This window comes from Peromyscus maniculatus, chromosome 3 (genome assembly GCF_049852395.1).
Source record: "Peromyscus maniculatus bairdii isolate BWxNUB_F1_BW_parent chromosome 3, HU_Pman_BW_mat_3.1, whole genome shotgun sequence".
Lineage (NCBI taxonomy): Eukaryota > Metazoa > Chordata > Mammalia > Rodentia > Cricetidae > Peromyscus > Peromyscus maniculatus.
The window spans coordinates 40,356,620-40,384,047 of record NC_134854.1 but is presented as its reverse complement, the minus strand read 5'-3'; the positions used below and the strand labels follow the sequence as shown (position 1 = coordinate 40,384,047).

The 27,428-nt window shown below is 39.8% G+C and overlaps 1 protein-coding gene and 1 pseudogene across 2 annotated transcripts in view; one reads left to right on the top strand and one right to left on the bottom strand.

The window, feature by feature from the left end:
- The window catches only part of Lhfpl3 (LHFPL tetraspan subfamily member 3), a 568,397-nt gene that overhangs the window by 216,279 nt on the left and 324,690 nt on the right, over positions 1–27,428 (bottom strand). The window lies entirely within an intron of this gene.
- LOC102929162 (small ribosomal subunit protein eS6 pseudogene) lies at positions 14,580–15,343 on the top strand (annotated as a pseudogene).

Sequence of the window (27,428 nt, the reverse complement as noted above, 5' to 3'; positions counted from 1 at the left end):
GTTGTCCTTCCCTGGCACTTTACATCTTCCTTGTCCTGGCGGCGGCTCCAGGCAGTGACTCCTTCTGCCTTCCTGTTCTTTTATTTCTCCTCTCTGTTAATCTTGCCTATACTTCCTTGCTAATAGCAAAAGGTAGACTATTTATCACCTTTAAAGAAAAGGGAGACTAAGCTGGACATGGTAAAATATAGTCAACAGTCTCAGGATGCTTGAGTCCAGGAATGTGAAACCATCAATAGTTAGACTCCCATCACATAGGTCTGTTCTACAATTCATTCAACTTCAGCGTAGTTGTAAGCCCTCCAGGAAAACTGAAATCTAAAGCAGGTCTTGAAGCATATGTGAGTCATCCATGGCTATGGAGTCCTGCGTCCCCCAACACCAACAGAAGTTCCTCAACCAGAACTCAAGCGGACCTCGTTCCCAATTTTTCTTAGAGTGATAACTACCACTGTCTGTGCATTATGGTCCAGTTAATTGTATACAGTGTCTCCAGAACCTCTCAATAACTGAAGGCAGAATCTGGATTAAACTCAAGATGCTTGAGATAATGTACAAGGGATACACATTCGAGGATCTAAATCAGGACCCCACGTCCCAAGGTCTGGCCTGTGTATACCCTAGTGCCGTGTCTCTAAGGAAAGAAGAATGATGTTTATTAGAAAATATATGTGGGAAGAAAGCCCTTAGTTGGAGATGTGTTTTAGGCAATTAATTTGCTTTCTAAGTCTCAACATCTTTATGATGCCTACCTGCATCATAAAGACTGACAAAGTGCTGGGAGGATCACGTTTGATAATACATTATTCACCTCCCTCCTCTCCCTATCCTGCCCGCCCTCCCACAACCCCCTTTCTGTCTGCTGCACTTGGGTTTGGTGCGGGGCTTGGCGCTCATCCCATTGCTTTCCTTCTTGCCTGTAACTCTTAAGGCAACATTTAGCTTTAGACATAATGGGTTTGAGAAGGTGATTGGTCATCTCAGGGGCATGTTGATCTGACACTACACACGTCTGCATCAGGGAGAGCCCTAGGCTCCAGGTAAAAATGTGAACTTGGCTGAATTGCATGAGACACTCAGGGAAAGTATAAGGGTAAGAGTTATTTCACACAGATGTCTGTGTTTGTTAGCACAAATACACAGGGTACCCACTATCATAGTCTCTGGCCCTTTTCTTAAGAAATGACACATCTGAGTTTTCTTGAGCTTTCATTCACGAAGAATCTTGTAGAAATCTTAGAATATATTTTCCTTAGTGGGAAAATAGGAATCAGACAATATTATGACTCTAGTATGACAAGCCTTGGAACACTGGGAAGAAATACATATAGCTCAAATCTGAGGTTTGGCCAAATCTCAGAACGTAAGTTCTTCACAGATTCAAAGTATACCTTAGGCTCTTAGGTCATAATGTAACCAAGACTGACCCATCAAGACAATAAACAACTGAACTGGTACTTTACTCAGTGCTGTGACTGGTTTATTTTGGCTCATGCTTTGAGGATCTATTGTGGTGGGAAGATATAGCAGCAGGAGCATCTCTTGACTGTGGTCACAAGAACATGAGGCTTCTTGTTCACAACTGGGAAAACTGGGAAGCAGAAAGAAGGAGAATGCTCACACTCAGCAGGCTTTCTCTTTTTTATTTAGTCTGGGCATCCAGCCCATGGGATAATGCCATCTGCATTAAAGTTGAGTACATGCACACACACACACACACACACACACACACACACACACACACACACACGCTTGTGTGTGCACACACATTCCTAAATATTTACATACAACCTGCTCAATCTGTATAATGTTACTTATATATATGTTTTCAGAGCTGACTATTTGTTCTTGGATAACCATTTGGTGTGCTCTTCCCTGAGGAAGACTATTTCTCCTCCTCTCAGTATCCCTTAGTTGCCTGAGTTCTTTGTCTAGGGTGAAGGCCTCTAGAGTTTCTCCTTCCACTTTAGAATGTCTATTGGTGTTCCCCTGTTCAGGTCATGTACGGAAGAGAGGCCCATATATTGACATCACGTTTTCTGTAGTCAGAAGGAACTGAGTTGTCTTGCTAACAGTGACATTGGAAATGCTCAGGTTCTGCCTATGGATGATCACAGTACTGACTGACTGACAGTCTAACTAAGGACTCAGGCAAGGTTTGAGTGACCACCACTTGATTAAGCTACTTGGGGATCCTCACTGTTGTTGCTTGAATACAAAATATCCTTTACAGCTCCAGAAGAGGTCATCAGGTCCCCTGGAGCTGGAGTTACAGATGTTGGGAACAGAACCTGGGTCCTCTGCAAGAGCACTAATTGCCCTTCACCACTGAGCTATCTCTCCAGCCCTAAAATGTCCGGTTTGGTGTTAGATGTCTAAACTGGACAAGATCTAGAGCATTGGTCCCACTGGACTTTGACTCCTTACCAGACTCCTAAGAGAAGCTAGTTTATTTCCAAGCTCTAGTGTGTGGACTTTCCACTCTGTAGACTTCAGAGATGCATGTAATTTAGGTATTAGCAAAAACTCCTGTGGTGATATTTTATTTGTGCTGAAATGTGATATTTTATTTGTGTGTTAATAAATAAAGTTTGCCTGGAGATCAGAGGTCATAGCTAGCCATAAAGAGAAGTCAGGCAGTGGTGGCACATGCCCTTAATCTGATCCCATGGCAGGCAGAGTCTCTGTGTGCTCAAGGACACAGCCGAGCATGGTGACACTCACCTTTAATCCCAGTACCAACCATAGAGACCTGGAGGTCTGAATAGACAGGCAGTGACGAGCAAGTGAGGTGGCTGGGTTAAGAGTCAATGAGAAGGCAGAACAGGAAGGCAATAAAGGCAATAAAGACGCAGGTCAGACAGGAAGAGGCTCTCCTGGGAAGCTATGGTGAGGTGGTGAGCTAAGGTTACTTGGTGGCTATTGTTCTGATCTCTATGGCTTGCACCCTTGTATTTGGCTTTGTGTTTCTTATTTAATAATACTGTTCAGAAATTCATCTACAAAACCCCACTCTAGAGTGTAGACTTTTCTTAGTTTATATATTTGACTGTTATCATTTTTTAATTTTCTAATTATAGAACTTTTTCAAAGCTTTGTATGAAAAGAATTCTGGATAGGGTGAATGCTCCCTAACACTACAGACTAGATTCTGGTGTATCAAGTAAATGACTAGCACACTTTCCAAATGTTAGTTTTATTTTATTTGCTGTTTGTTTTTCTAGAGAGAGTCTTGTTATGTAAGACTTTAACTCACCTGGCAGTGGTGTCGCATGCCTTTAATCCCAGCACTCGGGAGGCAGAGACAGGGAGATCTCTGTGAGTTCGAGGCCAGCCTGGTCTACAAAGTGAATTCCAGGAAAGGCACCAAAACTACACAGAGAAACCCTGTCTTGAAAAAACCAAAAAAAAGACTTTAACTCATGGCAATATTCTTGTCTGTCTCTCGAGCAGTGGGATTACTGACATAAGACATTATGCTCAGTTCTAAGGTTGCTTTTTATTAGCAATGCATGAGTGATAATGAGTAGAGTGACATGATGAACTACCTTGGAGTGGCCACTTAAAATAAACAGAAAAATGTTTCTTTTCCTGGTCCCTATACTTCAGCTTGTATTTTAAAAGCTGTTTTTCTCCAGGTCAAATTTAATATATTTAAGAGCTTTAAAAAGTACATACTCTCTTTTCTTCACTAGAAAAAAAGACACAATTCTTAATTCTTTTTAACCAGGATTATTAGATTTTATAGCACTTAAGATAATATATCTATTATACTCTAATGGGAGCATAATGTTTTAGTAATAATGAAATTATGGCAGAAGCATTTAGACGTAATTATATAGCCAGAATAAAATTTTCAATTAGGCTTTCATTATATTGCAATTAACTCTTCATTTGAACACTAACATTAGTGTGGCTAGTTTTACTTGTTTCTTGCCTTGTAAAAATTGTACTTTTTTTCCTTTTTTGTTCATACTGGTCTGAGGAGGTGTCTGGAAGATTAAATTAAAATATTGGTGATTTTGAAAACATGAACAGAATGTAAAAGAAAACATATTTCAAATTACTCTACTAATTTTGTGTTGTGTGAATTATCTGTTGCTGTTTGGGAGGCAGAGGCAGGTAGATCTCTGTGAGTTCCAGGCCAGCCTGGTCTACAGAACAAGTTCTAGGACAGGCAGGACTGTTAAACAGAGAAACCTTGTCTGAAAAGAAAAAAAAAATAAAAACAAACAAGCCTTCATTGGTTAAAGCACTTATAGTCACATGGATGGGCTCCTGCCTGAACATGGTACACAGAAACTCATGCAGGCACACACACGCATCACATAAAAATAACAAATAAATAAATCTTAGAAAACAAAACTCAGATTCACTTATTCTTTTCTCTATGTTCCAGGCCAATTCACTACAGAAAACCAATGTCCAGTGCAGTTGTGTCTGTCTGTTCATGTGGATCCATAAATTTAAATCAATAGGTTAAAATCACCTTCTCCATAAACAAAGAAGCTTGTTCACTCAATATCATTTTTGTCACAAGCATCTAAGTCTGTGCTGGCCTTAAAAAACAAAAGGAATTTTTATTCTTGTTCATTAGGAACCCCCCCCCCACCCCCACTTCTTAGCTGAACTAGTCACACTGCACATACTCAATAGGCAAGTGGGGTGGTAGTTAGGCTCTGGACAGCACAGATATAGACTATTTTCCTCACTGCAGAGCAATCTAACAGACAACACTACCCTAAATGTTGCTTTTGTGTCCTCTTTGCATAACATCTCTAGCCTTCTCTGTAATTGCTCCATATGCAAATGTAATTAATAAGTATATGGTAGTCAAATTAGAACAGAACACATTATATGCATGTGTTAAATTCTCAATTCAATAAAAAATTCAGAACAATCAGATCTAATAAACTTAAAATCAAGAGTGTGCCAGCACCCAGTTGGACTAAGAGGTGAGTCTTTATCCTCATACCCAAAGACCCCAGCCCCTAGGCTTTGGGCCCAGGGGCACAACCCTGTGCCCCTACCCACCACTCATTGCAGTCCCAGTTTGAGGCCAGTTGGCAGGCAGACCCCCTGCTGACAGGTCAGACTACCACCATCTACCATGTGCTAAAACTGCACGGAGGCAGAGTACACTAGCACCAATTGGACCAAGAGCTGCTCCCTGAGACAAACAGTCCATCAGCATCGACTAGACCAAGAGCTCCCACTGGACCAAGAGTATCGATCAGACCAAGAGAGGCTCCCTCAGACACAGACACTACTTGCACCAAGTGGAAAAAGAGATGGGTAGATGACAATGGAAAAATACAGTCAACAACATGAAAACCAATATGGCTCCATCAGAACCTACATCTGCAAGACCTGAACATCCCAACACAGAAGAAACAGAAGATATTGAACATAAAAATGACTTTAAGAAGATATTAGAGATCTTAAAAGAGGAAATGAAAAATTCCCTTAAAGAAATCAAGGAAAAGTCAAACAAAAAATGAGAAGAAATCAGTAAATCCCTTGAAAGCCAAGAGAAAGCAATTAAACAAGTGAGGGAAGCAGTTCAAGATTTGAAAAATGAAATCGAGACAATAAAGAAGACACAAACTGAGGGACTGCTGGAAGTGGAAAATCTGAGTAAATGAACAGGAACTACAGATGCAAGCATAACCAACAAAATGCAAGAGATGGAAGAGCAGATCTCTGGCATTGAAGATACGGTAGAGGAAATGTATTCATCAGTCAAAGAAAACACTAAAGCCAACAAAGTCATGACCCAAAATGTCCAGGAAGTTTGGGACACCATGAAAAGACCAAACTTAAGAATAATAGGGATGGAAGAAGGAGAAGAATACCAACTCAAAGGCACAGAAAATATATTCAACAAAATCATAGAAGAAAACTTTCCCAACTTAAGGAAGGAAATGCCTATGAAGATACAAGAAGGTTACAGAACACCAAATAGACTGGATCAAAAAAAAAAGTCCCCTTGCCACATAATAACCAAACCACTAAACATACAGAATAAAGAAAAAATATTAAGAGCTGCAAAGAGAAAAGGCCAAGTAACATATAAAGGCAGACCCATAAGAATAAGCCTCAATGGAGACTCTGAAAGCCAGAACATCCTGGACAGACGTTTTGCAGACACTAAGAGACAATGGTTGCCAACCCAGACTATCATATCCAGCAAAACTCTCAATCAACATAAGTGGAATAAGCAAAATATTCCATGATAAAACCAGATTTAAACAATATCTCTCCATAAATCCAAAACCACAGAAAGCACTAGAATGAAAAATCCAACCTAAGGAAGTTAGATACACCCACGAAAACACAGACAATAGATAGTCCAACACCAACAAATACCAAAGAAGGGAAACATACAACACTACCACCAAAAAATAACAGGAATTAACAATAACTGGTCATTAATATCCATTAGTATCAATGGTGTCAATTCACCTATAAAAAGACACAGGCTAATAGAATGGATATGAAAACAAGATCCATCCATTTGCTACATACAAGAAACACCTAAAGTTCAAAGACAGACACTACCTCAGAATAAAAGTCTGGGAAAAGACTTTCCAATTACATGGATTTAAGAAGCAAGCTGGTTTAGCTATCCTAATATCCAATAAAATAGACTTCAAACTAAAATTAGTCGAAAGAGATCTGGAAGGACATTGCATATTATCACAGGGAAAATCAGACAAGATGAAGTCTCAATTCTGAATATTTATGCCCCAAATACAAGGGCACCTACATTCAAAAAAGAAACATTACTAAAGCTTAAATCGCACATCAAACCCCATACACGAGTAGTGGGAAACTTCATCTTCCCTCTCTCACCAATGGACAGGTCTGCCAAACAGAAACTTAACAGAGAAATAAGGGAATTAACAGACATTATGACTCAAATAGACTTAATAGATATCTACAGAATAGTACACCCTAACACAGAAGACTATACCTTCTTTTCAGCACCCCATGGAACCTTCTCCAAAACTGACTACATCCTTGGTCACAAAGCAAATCTCAACAGATACAAAAAATTGAAATAACCTCCTGTATCTTATTAGACCACCATGGCTGAAAGTTAGATTTCAACAACAACAAAAATTACAGAAGCCTACAATCTCATGGAAACTAAAAAATGCCCAATTGAATCACCAATGGGCCAAGGAAGAAATAAAGAAAGAAATTAAATATTTCCTAGAATTCAATGAAAATGAATGTACAACATACACAAACTTATGGGACATTATGAAAGCAGTGCTAAGAGGAAAATACATAGCTCTAAATGCCCATATAAAGAAGCTAGAGAAATCTCACACTAGTGACTTAACAGCACAACTGAAAGCTCTGGAACAAGAAGAAGCAAACTCACCCAGGAGAAACAGATGCCACGAAATAATCAAACTGAGGGCTGAAATCAATAAAATAGAAACAAAGAATACAATACAAAGAATTAATGAAACAAAGAGTTAGTTCTTTGAGAAAATCAACAAGATAGACAAGCCATTATCCAAATTAACCAAAAGGCAGAGAGAGAGAGAGCATCCAAATTAACAGAATCAGAAAAGAAAAGGGAGACATAACAACAGACAATGAGGAAATCCAGAGAATCATCAGGTCATACTTCAAAAACCTGTACTCCACAAAATTGAAAAATCTGAAAGAAATGGACAATTTTCTGGATAGGTACACCATACCAAAGTTAAATCAAAACCAGATAAACTATTTAAACAGATCATCAAACCCTAAAAAAATAGAAACCGTCATTAAAAGTCTCCCAACCAAAAAAAGCCCAGGACCAGATGGTTTCAGCACAGAATTCTACCAGATTTTCAAAGAAGAGCTAATATCAATACTTTTCAAATTGTTCCACTCAATAGAAACAGAAGGAATATTACCAGATTCTTTTTATGAGGCTACAGTTATCCTGATACACAAACCATACAAAGATGCCATAAAGAAAGAGAATTACAGACACTAATTTCCCTCACGAACATTGATGCAAAAATACTCAATAAAATACTTGCTAACCAAATCCAGGAACACATCAAAAACATTATCCACCATGACCAAGTAGGCTTCATCCCAGGGATGCAAGGATAGTTCAACATGCAAAAATCTGTCAAAGTAATACACCATATAAACAAACTGAAAGAAAAACACCACATGGTCATCTCATTGGATGTTGAAAATCCTTTGACAAAATCCAACACCCTTTCATGATAAAGGCCGTAGAGAGATCAGGAATACAGGGAACATACCTAAACATAATAAAGGCAATTTACAGCAAGCCAACAGCCAACATCAAATTAAATGGAGAGAAACTCAAAGCGATACCACTAAAATCAGGAATGAGGCAAGGCTGTCCACTCTCCCCATACTTATTCAACACAGTACTTGAAGTTCTGGCTAGAGCAATAAGACAACAATGGAGATCAAGGGAATACAAATTGGAAAGGAAGAAGTCAAACTTTCGCTGTTTGCAGATGATATGATAGTGTACATAAGTGACCCCCAAAAATTCTACCAGGGAACTCCTACAGCTGATAAATTCCTTCAGTAAGGTGGCAGGATGCAAGATTAACTAAAAAAAATCAGTAGCTCTCCTATATACAAATGATAAATGGGCTGAGAAAGAAATCAGAGAAACATCACCCTTTACAATAGCCACAAATAATATAAAATACCACTAACTCTCACTAAGCAAGTGAAAGACCTGTATGATAAGAACTTTAAGTCTCTGAAGAAAGAAATAGAAGATATCAGAAAATTTAAAAATCTCCCATGCTCATGAATAGGTAGAATTAACATAGTAAAAATGGCAATCTTACCAAAAGCAATCTACAGATTCAATGCAATCCCCATCAAAATCCCAACACAGTTCTTCACAGACTTGGAAAGAAAAATACTCAACTTTATATGGAAAAACAAAAAACCTAGGATAGCTAAAAGAATCCTGTACAATAAAGCAACCTCTGGAGGCATCACGATCCCTGATCTCAAGCTCTACTATAGAGCTATAGTAATAAAAACAGGTTGGTACTGGCGTAAAAACCGACATGTGGACCAATGGAATTGAATTGAAGACCCTGACATTAATCCACACACCTATGAACATATGATTTTTGACAAAGAAGCCAAAACTGTACCATGGAAAAAAGAAAGCATCTTCAACAAATGATGCTGGCTTAATTGAATGTCAACATGCAGAAGACTGCAAATAGATCCATATCTGTCACCATTCACAAAACTCAAGTCCAAGTGGGTCAAAGACCTCAACATAAATCCAGTTATACTGAACTTGATAGAAGAGAAAGTTGGAAGTAGTCTGGAACGCATTGGCACAGGAGACCACTTCCTAAATATAACACCAGTAGCACAGACACTGAGAGTGACAATTAATAAATGGGACCTCCTGAAACTGAGAAGCTTTTGTAGAGCAAAGGACATGGTCAACAAGACAAAATGACAGCCTACAGAATGGGAAAAGATCTTCACCAACCCCACATCTGACAAAGGGCTGATCTCCAAAATATATAAAGAACTCAAAAAAGCTAGACTTCAAAATACTGAACAATCTAATTGAAAAATGGGCTACAGAGCTTAACAGAGAATTCTCAACAGAAGAATCTCAAATGGCTAAACGACGTTTAAGGAATTGCTCAACATCCTTAGTCAACAGGGAAATGCAAATTGAAACAACTCTGAGATACCATCTTACACCTGTCAGAATGGCTAAGATCAAAAACACTGAAGACAGCTTATGTTGGAGAAGATGTGGAGCAAGGGGAACACTCTTCCACTGTTGGTGGGAATGCAAACTTGTACAGCCACTCTGGAAATCAGTATGGTGCTTTCTCAGAAAATTGGGAATAAGTCTTCTTCAAGACCCAGCTATACCACTCTTGGGCATATACCCAAGAAATGCTCAATCTTACCACAAGGACACATGCTCAACTATGTTCATAGCATCATTATTCATAATAGCAAGAACATGAAAACAACCTAGATGCCCCTCAACTGAAGAATGGATAAAGAAAATGTGGCACATATACACAATGGAGTACTACTCAGCAGTAAAAAACAATGATATGAAATTTGCAGGCAAATGGATGGAACTAGAAAATATCATCTTGAGTGAGGTAACCCAGACTCAGAAGGACAAACATAGTATGTACTCACTCATAAGTGGATACTAGATGTGAGGGAAGGAATGGCCAGACTGCAGCCCACAGCTCCAGAGATGCTAGCTAACAGGGAAAGACCCTAGGAGGGACACATGAATGACCCTGCGAAGGAGAAGTGGATGAGATCTACATGAGTGGACTGGGTGTGTGTGGGATGGCTGTAGCATGAATCTTAAAAGTTCTTATTAATAAAATCAAACTTGGAGCCAGGTATTGGGGTGAACGCTGGAAGATCAGAGAAACAGAATAAGCCACATCTTCCTCACCTTGCCAATTCCTCAGCTGATCCTGTTTCCTCAGACTGGAAGCCTTAAGTTCTCATCCAAATGGATCTCAGCTGAACTGCTGCTAAAAGCTGAAAAGCTTAACCAGGCTCTAGTTCCTCGTCCTCATGCCTTAAATACCTTTCTGCTTCCTATCATCACTTCCTGGGATTAAAGGCTCTTGTTACCACGCCTAGCTGTTTCCAGTGTGGCTTTGTACTCACAGAGATCCTGATGGATCTCTGCCTCTGGAATGCGAGGATTAAAGGTGTGTGTGCCACCATTTTCTGGCTGCTATATCTAGTGGCTGTTCTGTTTTCTGACCGCATCTAAGTTTATTACGGTGCACAATATATTGGGAACACAGTATCACCACAGGTGGCAGTGGGTGAGGAGTGGGGGAAGAGAACATAGGGAAATGGGAGGGTCAAGCTGGAACAGGGAAAGAGTGGGAGGGCAGGGAGGGAGATACCATGATAGATGAGGACATCATGGGAATAGGAAGAGGCATGGTGCTGGGAAGGCTCTCAGGAATCCACAAGGTTGACCCCACCTTGGTCTGCTAGCAGTGGTCCAGAGGGTGCCTGTACTGGTCTACTCTAGTGTCCAGCTTAGCAAATAACCTAGCTGCCATCATAGAGCCTTTGTCCAGTGACTAATGGAGGCAGACGCAGAGATCCACAGCCAGGCACCAGGCTGAGCTCTGGGAATCCAATTGATGAGAGAGAGGAGGGATTCTGCAGGTGGGTGAGGTCGTGATCATGATGGGAGGACATGCAGAGATGACCGGCCATACTAGTGGAAGCCCATGAACTGTGGACTGGTGGCTATGGAGCCCCCATGGGACTGGACTAGGTCCTCTGGTTATGGAAGATGGTTGTTTGGCTCAAACTGTTTGATGGGTACCCAGGCAGGGGGATCGGCATCTGTCTCTGTTGCATAGGCAGGCTTCTGGGAATCTGGTGCCTGTTGTGTGACGCCTTGCACAACCTTGCAGTGGGAAGGGGCTTGGACCTGCGTAGGCTCAGTGTGCTGGGCTCTGCTGACTCCCCATGGGAGACCTTGATTTGGGAGATGTAGGGCGGCTTGGGAGAAAGGGCTGGGGGATGGGTCAAGGGAGGAGGGGGGATCTGTGGGTGGTATGTGGAGTGAGTAGAAAATTTCTTAATAAAGAAAAATGAAAAAAAAAATCATTTATCTTTTCTCATCAAGACATGGGTATGGCATTTTGGCATCTTTTATCTTAGTCTATTTTCTAGGCATATGTAAATAGAGATGAGTCATGCAGTCTCATTGTATTAGAACATTTTTATGCCACTGATTCTGTGATACTGCTTTTAACTGCTATGTATTATTTTATCATAAGACATTCTAGTGTTATTTAGGCAATTTTATACTGACTATGTTGTGTGAAACTTCAATTTATATTATAATATTATACTAGATAAATTTGTCCTCTTCTGTAATTGATTCTCCCAGAATCAGAACTTTTAATCAAATTAAAATTTGACTTCTAGGGTCTAAGAAATTGCCAGTTTGCAGGATTTTGATATAAATTCATACACTCACCAAGAAAACATACATGTTTATAAAACATCAGCATGATTTCAGAAAAACTATTTTTCTGTCTTATCAACTCTGAAATTATTTTTGTCCATTTTTGGATTCTATGCCATTTTGATATACATTTATTAATAAATGAGGGTAAATATTCCAAATCCTCACCAGTGGCATTTCTAGGTGGCTTTGCTTGACCTAATATAGCTGTCAGATGATTTTGTAAAAGACCAGGCATGCTTGATAAAATATTTTATATGAGAAAAGAATGTGTGCATCCCATCCACATCATACAGGACAGCCACTGCTGAGACTTTTCATTCCAAATTCATCCTTACACTTGGTTGAATACTTAAGTTTTTTGTTTTCGTTATTTGGAGGCCAAATAACTTTAAATTATGTGTATATGTATGTCTGTGTGTGAATGTGTGCATGTGAGCATAGGTGCCAGTGAGGGCCAGAAGAGGGTGTCAGATCCCCTGAAGCTGGATTTACAGCTGGTTGTGACTACCTGCTATGGGGGCTGGGAACTGAACTTGGGGTCTCTGAAAGGGTAGCAGGTGCTTTTAACTGCTGAGTCATCTTTCCAGCTCCTAAACTTACAGGTTTTAAAGTAAAAAGATAATAAACTAGAGTTTGCAATTTTCTGACTTCACATTTGCTCAAGTTTATAGGCTTCTACTGAAGTGCTAAAATGCCTCAGGGAGTTTTCAGTTCTTTATGGACCAGGGACATTAGCCCTTTGTTTAAAGTTTTTCTTTTGATCTTAGTCTTTGTCTTTAGATTGAACATGTAGTAAAAACACTTCCTAAGCATACATGACTAAGGCAACACAAAGCATTGGAGCAAATAATGAAGCCATGCACCTTTCATCTGTCTGCACAAAATGTTACTCTTCTATGTTTTTTTTTTTGTTTTTTGTTTTGTTTTTCCCACTGATCCTGCTCATCTGTTGGGCTCTCGGTGTTGCAGCAGTAGTCAGGCTGAGATTCAGTGTTTCCTTTCTCTTTGTATTCACCACTTGGCAAAGATTATCTCTTATTCCAGGCTTTAAAAACATCCATAGCCCAGGGACTTCCCATGCCTACCTAAAGTCCTTCCCCTTACACTTAGCTCCAGACTCCCACATTCAATCGATTTGGAGGCATACCTCAACTGTAACATATCTATGAGCAAATTGCTGATGTTTTTCTCTCTCAAGCCACTTAGTTTTCCCAAACCTGAAAATCATTCATCTGCCTGAGCTAAAAAGCAAAAAGTCAAAACCCAGGTGTTATTCACTTCTCTTTTCCACTTTCTGCTTTGGATCCTTTAGCAGTATTTGTATTATCCTCCTGTAAAATTAAAATCTGATGACTTCTTTCCACCTTCTCTGTTATCACTGGTCCAAGCTGCTGCAATATGTGGCAATTGCCTCCTAATTGCCTTCTCTTATTTAGCTTTTGCTGCCTCCATCAGTTTCCCACACAACAAATGGAATGGCGATCCTTATAAACTTTAAGCCATGTTTTGTCAGTCCTCTACTCAAAAAAATAGTAAGGCTTCCATCTCTCTCTTTCATAGTTAAGGCAGAAACTCCAGAGTGGCAGGGCAGAGCTGATTGCTCTGTTGTCCTGACTCACTGGCCACTGCTCTCCCATCTCTCCACTACGCTCTAGTGACTCCTGCTTTGAAGATGATGCTCCAGAGTCAGCCGTGGGACATTTCAACTTGCTGTTGCTTATTAAAACCTCTATTTCAATACTACCTGGCATGTATTTCTGCTTTCTTTCTTTCAAATGCTACCTTCTTAGAGAAGTGCACAACTCACCCCCAGGCCTCTTTCTATTCTGCTCAATTATTCTCCAAGTTATATCACCATCTGACACATTATCTATTTAACTTTTAAAATTTGTTCTTCATCTGATTTTCATATCAAATATTTCCCCTATTCTTCTGTCTGCCATGATATCCCATGGCACAGAGGAGGTCTCTGATGTATATTTGGTGTTTGCATAGTGAGTGCTTTTGTACGTCTTCTCCTGTGGACTTCTCAAATTAGCCACTCTCTTCCTTTTTCAGCTTTCAAGGTTTCTTCTCAATGGTTTATAGGACTGGTTTATATTTTGAATATGTTAAATTTGTTGTTGGAAATGGCTATAGTCAGGATTTAAAAATGTCCATATCTTTAAGGTCCTTGGGCTGGTGATATTGGAGGTGTTGAACTTTAAGATGTCTCCGGGTCACTGAGGACATTCTCTGAAGGGGTCTGTGGACCTTGGCCTCATTCTTGTTCTTCCTCTATTTTTTCATTACCTATTTGAGAGTTTCATATAACATTTTTGATCATATTCACTCCTTTCCCCAACTCTAGATCTAACCCCTTTCTTTAGCCACCCAACTTTGTGTTCTTTAAAAATTACACACACACACACACACACACACACACACACACACACACACACACACACGTATAAAAACATATGCATAATTGAGAGCGCTATGTGACTTGGGTTAAGTGGAAGTCAGGCCTCTTTTTTGTGGCACCTTCTAGGCAGTCGGCTGTGTCAAGATGAAGCTGAATATCTCCTTTCCTGCCACCAGCATCAGAAACCCATTGAAGTATATAATGAGTGCAAGCTTTGAACGTTCTATGAGAAGTGCATGGCCACAGAATTAGCTGCTGATGCTCTGGGTGAAGAGTGCAAGGGTTATGTGGTCCAAATCAGTGGTGGGAATGACAAACAAGGTTTTCCCATGAAATAAGGCATTTTGACCTATGGCAGAGTATGCCTGCTCTTGAGTAAGGGGCATTCTTGTTATAGACCAAAGAGAACGGGAGAGAGAAAGTACAAGTCTGTTCGAGGATGCATCGTGGATGCTAATCTCAGTGTTCTTAACTTGGTTATTGTAAAAAAAAAAAAAAAAAACAAAAAGGAGAGAAGGATATTCCTGGACTGACAGATACTATTGTGCCTCATTGGTTGGGACCTAAAATAGCTAACAGAATCTGGAAAGCTTTTTAATCTTTCTAAAGAAGATGATGTCTGCCAATACATGGTCAGAATGCCATTAAACAAAGAAGGTAAGGAACCAGCCCAGCACCAAAGCACCCAAGATTCAGCGTCTTGTCACCTACGTGTCCTGAAACACAAACACCATCATATTGCTCTAAAGAATCAGCAAACAAAGAAAAACAAGGAGGAGGCTTCAGAATATGCTAAACCTTTGGCCAAGAGAATGAAGGAAGCCAAAGAAAACCGCCAGGAACAGATCGCCAAGAGACATAGGCTGTCCTCTCTGGGAGCTTCTACTTCTGAGTCCAGTCAAAAATAAGTCTTTAAAGGTAACAAATAAATGATCATACCTTAAAAATATGCATATATTTTTTGGGATTATAATCCAATTACATCATTTCTCCCTTCCCTTTTCACCTTACAAAACCTTCATTGTTACCCCCTTCATTTTGATCTCTTTTAAATTTATAGACTCTTTTTCATAAATTGTCATTACACACACACACAACTTTCTTGATTGTCTAATGTTACTTGTAATTATGTGTTTTTAGGGCTGACCCAATTGATGTGCTCTTCCCTAGGGAAGACCAATTCTTCTGCTCTTAACATTCCATTGTTGCCTGTAGTTCTTTGGAACCAGTTTCCATATGCTTATTTCAAAAGGTCCTTAGTGTTATTTGTGCTTCCCTATACTTCTCTTCTACTCTTCCCATCCCAGTTCAGCCCATCTCTTCTCATTATTGCCTTACACCAGTGCATCCAGTCTCATCTCCCTTGAAAGCTCCTCCTCACAGCCCTGAGTGAGTTCCTGACCTCTGTGGGTGTTCCAAAGACCATCCCTCTTGTTTTGCTCTCTGGCATGTGCTGTAGACAGGATGGCTCTGTTGCACATTCCTCCATGACAATGCTTTCCCACAGGCCTAAAGCAATCACATCAGCTGATCATCAACTAGAATGCCCAACACCATTAAGCAGAATAAAACTTCTCTCTTTATAAGTTTATCTCAGGTATTTTGTATACTGACAAAAAACTTATTTACATAAAAACATTTTTCTAATTTTCTAAGAGCCATTTCATGCATAAGACTGTATAAAATCAATGGCCCTCCAAAAAGGGTAGGTGAGAACACATAGCAGAGACCCTTTCAAGTTATCTTGTATTTAATATTCTAGTTTTGGAACTTCTTAAATCAAATAAAAACTTCATATCATGTGTAGCTAAATCATCCTGGATTTGTATATAAAATCTTTTCTATTTTCCTACAATGTTAAAATTGTTTTTTTATTCAAATTTTCTTTATGATATTCTCTGTAGTTTGGAGACACTAAAATTTCATGTAGTCATTTTTCACCATAGTTTAACTCTTGACTTTTAGGCTGCAACAAATCACTTTGCCATGTCAAACTGAATCAAATAACTACATTTTTTTTAAAGAAACGTTTTTAAAATTTTGAGCTTGAAAAAGAAATACCCTGTCTGGGATCTCATTTGCTGTGTGGTGTGATTGGCAGTGAGACTGGTATGTGAGAACTGACCAGACCAAGAAGAAAAGCCAGGGATTTCAGAACATACGATTGCTTCTGGAATGACAGAATGTGTTCTGAGCTTTTCCTAACAATGCAATGACAGTGTCCTAGTATCTGTTGTTGGGCTCTCATGTCCTTGAAAAGCCTCAACTGCAAGAAGGTCTGGCTGAAAACTGAGCACATCCAGTCAGTCTCCTTCCCAGGGACTGTAAAAGACTTTAGCTGCTAAAGTCTTCTTCAACAACCCAGTTTCTTCATTTCTTAGATGGGACAGGCAGTAATGTTTGGTGGACTGTAGTGGGTAGCTGCTCCAGCTTTGACCTGGAAGTACTACCCTTAGTGAGGTTTCTGGTAACTGCCATGCACACTCTGGGGTGGGGCTGAGATGGGAGCCCTTTGGACCTGAGATCAGACTTGCTGGCTCTCTTGGTTCCTGATGATACTGGATTCTGGATGGTAGGCTGAGCAGAGTTCTTCAGAGAACCCTGCTGGTCTACACCTCACCTCCTCCAGATCCTATAACCAACCCCTTTACTGGCTGTTAGTTACCCCAAAATAAACCTCCTTTTTAACTACGTGGAGTTGCCTTGTTAATCCCCACAATAGTGTACTGGACATGCAGAGGAGCTGAGAGCCACACAGACAGTTCTAACACAGATGGGCTACAGGTGCTACATGGTTTTGTCACTCTCTGGGACAGTGGAAGCTCTAACTTCAAAACACAAATATTTGTCTTTATCATTTTCTTGAAGTTTGAAGCTTTTGATACCACTTGACAATGGTCTAGCTTTAACCTGTAAGACCCACCACTTTTTATGAGCAATGTCTTCTAGCTCATATGGCAGTTACAGTCTAGAGACTGTAACAGGTAATCACTGGATCGTTTCCTAGAGTGTGCTCTCTTTGTTCCATGTGTGATGCCCATTTCCCCAAAGAAAAACAAAAGCTCCCCTTCCCATCCAATATACATTGCTTTTGAAAAGCATCAGAAAGCCTCACATTTGGCTTCACTGAGCTCAGATTTCATGCAGTGCATGTGGCAAAGGGTAGAGATGGGTGGTAACCACTAGCCAGAAGGTTCCCTGCATGCTGCCTTTGATCACAAGGGTCTCTGATCGTGCACCAGCCATTTCAAGCATAAGACTGTGTAAAGTCCATGGCCCTTCAAAAGTGTTAGATGAGAACACACGGCAGAGACAAAAGCAAGTTATCTTATATTTAAAATTCTAACTTTGGAACTTCTTAAATCAAACAAAAACTTCATGAATGTGTAGCTAAGGTCCTCTGCTCTTGTGTATAAAATCTTTCCTAAAGTTAAAAATATGATTTACATTTGATTTCAAAGCATTCATAGCCTTTTAAACTATAAAGCCTCATTTGAAGGGCAAGCTGTGAACTCACGAGAGGTCTGTTGGCTAGCATAATGAGATTCATACATAAATATAAATTAATCAGTAAGAGAGCAATAACTGAAAAGGTTAAGTGGGGAGCAATTTTTGCAGATGAGAATAAGTGAGAAGTGACATGTTTTCTGTTTTTTTTTAAATTTTTTTATTCATTTTTCCATACCAATCACAGATCCCCGTCATGTTTTTGTTTTTGACTAGGCAGAGAAAAAGATGCAGGAATCCCAAGAGTGTGGTTGCTCTCTGCAACAGTTTTTGTAACAGTTTTTATGAAGGCAGGGACAGGGTGGTGGTAGCGGGAGTGGTGCAGGGGAAAGAAAACTGAACAAACTCCATGAGAGTTGAGGGTGATTGGCAAGGTGTCCACATGTGCCATGACTGCTGCACTAAGCTGTGCTCAGGCCCAAGGTGCGTATCTCCACTTGACTGAAAGGACAAGAGTGAGTCACTGGCACTGGGGCTAAGTGTCTGGCAGAGTCACCATCTTACAATGCTATTTCCTTCATCATCAAGACAAAGGAGAGGAGCCTGAGTCGTCTTTGCCACTTTCTAGAAGGTAACCTGGAAGAGATTAGTCATTGCTCTCAGCCTTAGCTTCTTGTCACTCTTCAGTCATTTATCACTTACTCAAGCTTTCATTAAATACCATCACTGTCTTAGGGGCAGAGAATACAAACAGGAAGTAGGATATGAACTCTGGCCTCAAGAGCTGCCCCATCTATCTATAGACCCTTTCTAGCAGCTGAGTTATAAAATAAGATGGTTATTGTAACTAGAACAGAGCAGTTGTGTGAGCTAAGATCATTTATCCCAGATCAAAATAAAAAGTAGCATGATGCTGATGAGTTGGAGGGGTACAGCTGTGAAAAACCAAACTGTCCACCCACCACCTCATACATTCCATGCTCACTGCTGAGCTGAATGTTAGTCCTGTATACACCCTAGATTAAGTTGTTCCCTGGAATTTTTAATAAGCAACTACTGCACTCCCAATAAAAAAAGCTGGAAATTAAAGTCAAAAATTTAAATGATATTAAAAGTAAACTTTTTCCTACTTTCTTGCATGAACAACTCTTGTATATGTCCACTATAATCTATTAATGTAATGGGAGGAAATAAAAATTACTATAAATAAAATATGGTACCAATGCTAGAAGAGAAGGAGAAATGCAAACATCGATTTACCACATAAATTATAAAACTAGTATAATAATGTCTTGGTGGATCATTAGAAACACAGTAATGACTAGAGAAAGGCCATTCCCATCCTTAGTCCCTGCAGATCCTGAGTGAATTAGGACTATTCATACTTTTCTCTTTCAGATAGGAAAACTGAGGCTGAGATGGGAAGTTTAAAAAACTGATTAGTCGTTAGTATGGCTAGTGCTGGAGCTAGACTTTGATGTCAGTATATGACCATACAGCGGAAAGGTATACAGAGTAAAAATACTTCTATAAGTTGTAAACTGTTATCCTTGGCTGTGGTGATAAGTTCAATGTTGTGCACTAAATGAATAACAAACATTAACTGTTCAAGCTGTTGACTCAGTTATGGAGGCCTTACAGGAAGATAAGTTAATCAGGCCACAGGTTCATCACTCAGATGGTTTTGATCCTACTTGGGCAGCTAATCTAAATTACAGGCACAAACACCCAGGGGATAGAAGCGGCCACTGGGATATGAGCCTTGAAAAGTCAAATCTATAAAGTGACAGCAATGGCCCATGGCATGTGATATTTAATACAGGCAGTGAGCGTGAAAGTGATTTGCGACGACAAGAATGTGGGCATAGCCACCATGGAACACCTTATGTGCCTTTATGTAACAAGTACCACACAAGCCAATTAGGAAACCCCCCTCTTGAAAAGAATAATTATGGGAGGGGATCTGCCATAGCAAATTTGCACCTGTATAAAAGTTCAGCCAGGTGGTGGTGGTGGTGGCGGCGGCGGCGGCGGCGGCGGCGGCGGCGGCGGCGCACGCCTTTAATCCCAGCACTCGGGAGGCAGAGCCAGGCGGATCTCTGTGAGTTCGAGGCCAGCCTGGGCTACCAAGTGAGTTCCAGGAAAGGCGCAAAGCTACACAGAGAAACCTTGTCTCGAAAAACCAAAAAAAAAAAAAAAGAAAGAAAGAAAAAAAAAAAGTTCCATCAGAAACTATTTCAGTGCTTTGAATCAGATTCGTAAAGGTAAAGCAAAGAAAACCTGCCACAGGTTTGTGGTTTAATGTCTAAGGGAGAACTCTGAGCAGGACATTAGCAGTTTGGAGCAATCACAACATGACACAGAGGCAGGAAGTCTTCCCTACTAGCTAAGAAAAAAAGTCAAGACAAAACAGATCCATTCTTCCCTCATTCATAGTCCACGGGAGATAGGTCATTCTTTTCTCACATATATAAAGAAACTCAGCTTTGAGTAGAGATGACACATGTAAATCATTACAGAAATGTCTCATCTCATGCCAAACAAGCTATGACCAAAGCGTATGTGTGAACTGATTTACGCAGTCACAGCTCTTTCTGCCTTAGACACAGATCCAGTCTTAATACAATAGTTTTGTAGTCATTCAAAACAGGATTTACATACATGGAAGATTCAGTCACTGAGCAAATTACTTACAATTTCTTGATTTTTTTTTTTAAAATGAAAAGTCTCAATATTATAGTTTTAATTGAATGAAACTAATACTAGGCTCTGCTATTTAGTCCGAGACATATTTTTCTTTTCTCCTACAGGAAGCACTTTAGTCACAAAAACACTTCAGTGTGATCTTCAGTCTTTGGACTCACCTGTTGAGTAGTCTAGAGAAAACTGTATAGAAGAGCCAATTGGTAATTATAAATACACAAACCACTGCTGCGGTAGTTTGAATGAGAAATGCCTCTCAAGGGTCCACATATTGAACACTTGGTTCCCAGTCAGTGTTGCTGTGTATAGAGGTTATGGACCCTCTAGGAGATAGAATTGTGCTGGAGGAACGTTGTCACTGGAAGCAGGCTTTGAGGTTTTGTAGCATGGCTCCACTTTATGTTATCTCTCTCTGCTTTTTTCTGAGTAGATAAATGTGATCTCTGCTTCCTAACTCCCAGGTCACCCCCCAGCCTGCAGCCACTCCTTCACTGCTGAGATAGGAGCTAAAATAAACTATTTTTTCCTTAAAGTTGCTTTTGGTCATGGTATTTTATCACAGTAACTAATAATACTTTTTATTTCATACTACATTCATAGATTAATAACAATCTTTCAATTAAAACCAGAAAACTAGTGATTAAGTGCTAAAATATGGCATTGCTGTTAAGAAATCTGGAAGTCAGTGTGCATTCCTCTTATAGGGCCAACAGGACCATTGGTATGAATGTGATATTTCTGTGGCTGAGATATCTAAATGTCTGTGTTTCTCTTCTGTGATGTAGAGCTGTGTTGGGAAGTGGCTTTCCATCTACATGCTACATTTCACAGGAACCAGTGCATAAGGATAGAGCCGAGAGATGCATAAACACTCATCAGTGGAAGATGAATGTGGCACGTCGCAGGCCAGACGGTTTCAGGAGAGAGAGTGTTTGTATCTCTTCTTATATTCTAACGAGGACTCAAAGACCGAAGGGCAGGGGTCAGCAAACCACAGCATGTGGGTGGAACACAGCAAGCTACTTGTTCTGTAAATAGTTTTACTGGAACAAACCATGCTCTGTCATTGTCTTCGGCTGCCTTCTGGGTTAGGGATACAGACTTGAGAAGCTGTTTCTCCAGTCCCTACAGTGGAGCTCCTTATAGTGACTTAAAGAAAGGAGTGAGTAAAGTTACTATGGGTACCCAACTGGCTAATGTCCCAGGACAGTAAAAATATGACTTTTTGGTTGTCTTTTCTATGGTACACATTTTTTTCTATTTGTACTGGATAAAATTCATTGCAATATTATCACGCTAGAATGATTTTTATCATGCTCAGTCTTCTGAATGCCTGTATCGGCCTCTAGTCTATAGTAAATAGCAAGTCACACCAAGGAGTGTACACCTAGAGAATAGATAACTCCAGAGGAGATCTTCTGGCTCTATGTCTATCATTACTGAAAACACACAAAATAAAGTCTTTTGTGTATTTTAAAATTTGGATGCTCTTATGAATACAGTGAACGAAAGCGGTGTGAATAACGTAATACTGAGCACCCATCTCCAGTGACCTCTTGTTCACATAGGCCTAACTCTAGAATACAGGTTTTCTGTAGCAGCAGATGTATTTGTTTTTATAATATATAAGATCTCAGATTTTTAGCTTTCAGGTTGTTGTTTCTGCATGTGGCATGTACTTAGAAGAAAGGATTCCGAATGTTTTCACCATACAGAAATGATATTTAAGGAGATAGGTATGCTAAAACTAATTTAAAACCACTTATAATATATACATGGCAAATATCACATGATCACTAATATGTATAATATAATTTTTATGTTTTATGTATTAGTTAAAAATCAATTCAGTTTTAATTAAAATAGCACACACACTTTTTCTGTGTTGTTTCCTAAACTTTCCTACATGGTTACCTGGACAATTTGGCATATATTCCAACCTCATCCGGTTTCTTGATGATGATGCTGCTAGCAGAGAATCCAACTTCAGAATGTATGGCCATGTTTCATTTGTGATACGCAGATTGGATCAACGCTGAGTGACAGGTGAGTGAACAGTGGTCCTTCTCAAGGTGAAGCATTGCAGACAAGGTTGGGCTTGGTGTTTAGCTGGGAACCTCTAGAAGAATGCGCAATTCTTCCTAGGTTTGAGTGCTAACATATACTACCCATAGATGCTGGGGGAAAGGGGCTCTTGTTCCTGCATTTGCTATTGTAGATTTTTGTAGGATTTTGTTTTGTTTTCTTTGTTTAGATGTATGAATGGGTCTTATCTATAGTGTGTAGTTAAAATAACTGTTTTAAGAACTGTACAAAGAATATATGTACTCTAAATGAATTTACCTAGAAATGCAAGAAGATTAACTAGAAAACTTTCAAGTTCCTGAATTTGGTCAAAGTTACTATTTGATTTTCTGTTCTGTAATTAGCTTTGGTAGAACTAGAATTCAAACAAATACTGTGTTATAATATCAATCATGGTTAAGTTAGAGAGGTTATTGATCTTAATTAAATTGAAATGAATAGAAAAGCGTTTTTAAGCAGCAATGGCTATGACAGTTGAGATAACTGTGAGACTATCAGTTCTGAAAGGCTATAGTCTTTCTGGAAAATTATATATTTTGTTTGATTCAAAATATTAAAAATCAGTTATTTAATAGCAACCACACATTGATTTTTGCCATTAAGTTATGCTGAGCCAATATTTGGGAAGATCCTTTCCCCAAATTTACAAAGTGTGAATTAAAAGATCCTTACAAACTCAGGGCACCCATTTTCTCTCTGTAAGATAGTCCAATGTACTTGCATTTGTTCTCTCTTTGCATCGCCCATTAGACAACGTTCTACCAAGTGCCTAGACATTGCTCTGTGTATTTCATATGTGACACATGGGCACAAAAATAACTGTCTCAGAAGATAAGCTGACTGAATTCAACTCTAGGTACATCATTTATTAGCTATGTAAACTTCTAAATCTTATCAAAAATCTCTGTGCCCTGCGTTCATCTGGAAAATAGAAATTAACAATAACAGCATCTATATTGTGTCCCTGGGAGGATTAACTAAAATAATCTTTGAAAAACACCTGGACCACTGAAAGGCACCCCAAGTAGTAATAGATGTCAACAATTATCATCTGTAAGAAGCTTCAGTTTGAGCACACCATCAGAACTACACACACAGCTGTGATCTGCTCTCAAGGTGTCCTTTATGTTAAGAAGGACACCAACTACTGTTCTGTGTCCTCATCTCAAAGTAGCACAGGAGTATCTTTTCCTCCTCTCTCAACAAGGTAAATTGAGACAAGAATCAGGGCTTAGGTACTTTCTCTTCTGATTTCATTGTAGTTCACAGGAGAAGCATACAGGAGGGGTGGTCAGTATTCTTCTCATTTTGTCCAAAATGAGTCAGGGCATTTTGCTGCAATATTGACACTGCACTTATTTAAGAAAATGTGTTCCCACTACTTTGGTTCGGTCGTCTCTATGTTTCTCCATCATGATCTTGATGCCTCTTGCTCACAGAATCCCTCCTCTCTCTCTCTTTGACTGGACTCCTGGAGCTTGGCCAGGTGCTTGGCTTTGTGTCTCTGCATCTGCTTCCATCAGTTACTGGATGGAGGCTCTATGATGACAGCTAGTGTGTTCACCAATCTGATTACCAGAGTAGGCCAGTTCAGGTACCCTCTTCACTATTTCTAGTAGTCTAAGGTGGGGTCATCTTTGTGTATTCCTGGGAACTTTCCTAGCACCCTGTTTCTCCCTGTTCCCTTGATGTCTCCCTCTATCATGGTATCTCTTTCCTTGCTCTCCCACCTGTCCCTGTTTCAGCCCAACCATCCCATTCCCTTATGTTCTCATCCCCTATCCCATACCCTCCATTGACACCCTCACCCCCAGTTTGTTCATGGAGAACTCATCTATTTCCCCTTCCCAGGGCAATCCCTGCATCCCTCTTAGGGTTTTCCTTATTAGCTAGCTTCTCTGGAGCTGTGGGTTGTAGTCTGGTTAGCCTTTGCTTTACATCTAGTACCCACTTATGAGTGAGTACATACCATGTTTGTCCTTCTGAGTCAACACAGATTCTTATGCTTAATACAAATTATATGTTTCCAGCATATCACAAATGATTTAGGATATTCATCACCTTTATGTCTGAAGTCACTTTGAGCCTTTGAGCTTATAATTGAAGTTGTAGGAATTTATCCTACAGATAGACTAGAACATCTAAAAAAATATATTTAGTAGGTTAGTTGTTGCAACTTTAAGGTATTATAAACTAAATTGTCATCAAGTGGGAGTAGTTATATCATGATACATTTAGACACTAGAATATAGTGCATTTGTGAATGGCTACAAGGTGAATGAAGTATGTTGAATGCTTGGAGTTAAAGAATGTGTGTGTGTGTGTGTGTGTGTGTGTGTGTGTGTGTGTGTGTGTGTGTACATTTGTAGTTATTTGGTTTTGCTTTAAGTCTCTCTGAAAGACTAGAAACTAACTTCATCATCTTCACCTTATTAGTGGAAGGAGAGCAAATGAAGAGATGAGGAGAGTGGTAGGAGGTAGGTATATATAATCAGCATCAGATTTTATATCTGAGCCATACAAGATATTACACTCTAGTCAAAAATCTCAATAGCTACATCTTTGAAAAAATAAGCCTAGACACAACATGTTGGTCCAAAATGCATTTGCATACATTTTTTTTTGGTTTTTCGAGGCAGGGTTTCTCTGTGTAGTTTTGAAGCCTGTCCTGGATCTCACTCTGAAGACCAGGCTGGACTCGAACTCACAGAGATTCACCTGCCTCTGCCTCCTGAGTACTGGGATTAAAGGTGTGCGCCACAACCACCCAGCGCATACATTTAAAAAAAAATAAATTAAAAGGAGCTGGGAGATGGGTATTTGGATAAAGTGTTTGATTTACAAGCATGAGAACCTGAGTTTGAATTTCCAGAAGTCATGTAAAATTGGGTAGTGTGCTCCTGCAATAACAGTGCTGCTATAGGGAGATGGGAGGAGAGACAGCAAAACCTTCAGGAGGTTGTGAGCCAGCTATGTGGTGTGCTTCGCAGGGAAAAAGAAAAAGATCCCATCTTAGACAAGGTGGAATAAAAAGACAGAAACCCAAGGCTGTCCTCTGATATCCACAGGCACCCACCCACACATGCACACACAATCAAATACACAAACACATACACATAAGCACATACATACACATCATACACACATAAAAATTAAAGCAAGTGCCTTCATGTTTTTATTAATTTAATACTAATCTTGATCTGTTTTGATTGACATTCTAAATCATACATAGCCCTAGTACTCAGTGAAATCATTCCATATAAGTTCATTCTTCACTGGACCTTACTTAGAAATAAAAAACTAGACTAATGCCTGACTTGCCCATATAAAATATAATTGCCTGGTTTTAAAATATTCAATTGATATATATGTCCCCTAAGAATCACTGAATTAAATAAATAAATAGTGTAAAGTATTCTGTGAAGGAAATTATTTATATACATGGCAGAGACACATGTCTACATCCTGGTGGGAAGTGGAGGAACTCTCCTGACATAGCCCATGGAGTGAGTTTTCCTAAGGCAGAATGTTCCAGCAGGCCTGCGCTTTGGAATCAGGCTGTTTATTTTCTGAAGAGCCCCTCTTCAGCTATCTGGACAGGATTTTGTAGTGGGAAGGGTTGGAGGCTGGACTTGACTCCAAGCACTACCTCTTACTAATTGAGTAACCAAGAATGAAGTCCGGACTCTCTGATCCTCATGATGCTTTATAGTCATTGTCAACCTGATTGCATTTGAAACCACCTAGGAGACACACTTCTGGGCATGTCTGTGAGGGTGTTTCCAGAGTTTTCATGAGGAAGGAAGACTCAGCCTGGATGTGGACAGCTCCATCCCATGGGCTGGGGTCATAGACTCAATCAGAAAAAAAAAAAAAGCAGGGGAGCAAATGGAATGCCATGCCAGTATTCATCCTTCCTGACCAAGGATGCAGTGTGACCAGCCACTCTCTCCTTCCACCAAGCCTTCTCTAAAGCCCTTCAAACTGGGAGGCAGAATAAGCCCTTTCTCCACACTGCTTCTGTCGGGTGTGTTGTCTCAAAGATGAGGAAATAACTGATACACCTGGTTATATCTGTAAGATTTTAAGGAGGTGATAATGCTATTCTGATTTCATTCTGTTGTGAGACAAATGACATGACCAGGCTTATATTCCCAGGTCACGGGCTATCACCAAGGGAAGAGTAAGAACTCAGCAGAAACTGAGGACAGGACTTCTTGCAACATTACCTTCAAACAGGGAACCCACAGCCACAAACACAGAGCAGAAAGCATGGAGAAATGTTGCTTGCTGTTTCACTCCAGGCTTATGTGCAGATGGCTTCCTATTCAGTTAAAAACTACCTGCCAACTAAACAGCACTCCCACACCAACTAACAAGAAAAATATCTTCCACAGGTATGTCCACAGGCCACTCTGACCTAGCCAATCCCTCAATTGAGAAGGCCTTTTCAGATGACTCTAGGTTGTGTCAAGTTGAGAGCTAAGGCTGATGCAAAGCTCAAGTAAATTAGGCAGAGCAATGACTCCAAAGCCAGATGCATTGTAAGTGCATCAGTAAGTCAGCTGTTTGGTTTACAAACATACTTTAAAAATTGGTAGCTGCTTATTTGGACTCTAAGTTTTCTTTTGCGTAGTATACTTTGTGTACCATTAACATTCTCTGAATTATCAGTAGCATCATTGTAAATGAAGGAAAATAGCAATATATGTATATACTGAGGAATTATGAGTCAAGGTTTATTTCTGTGAAATAGAA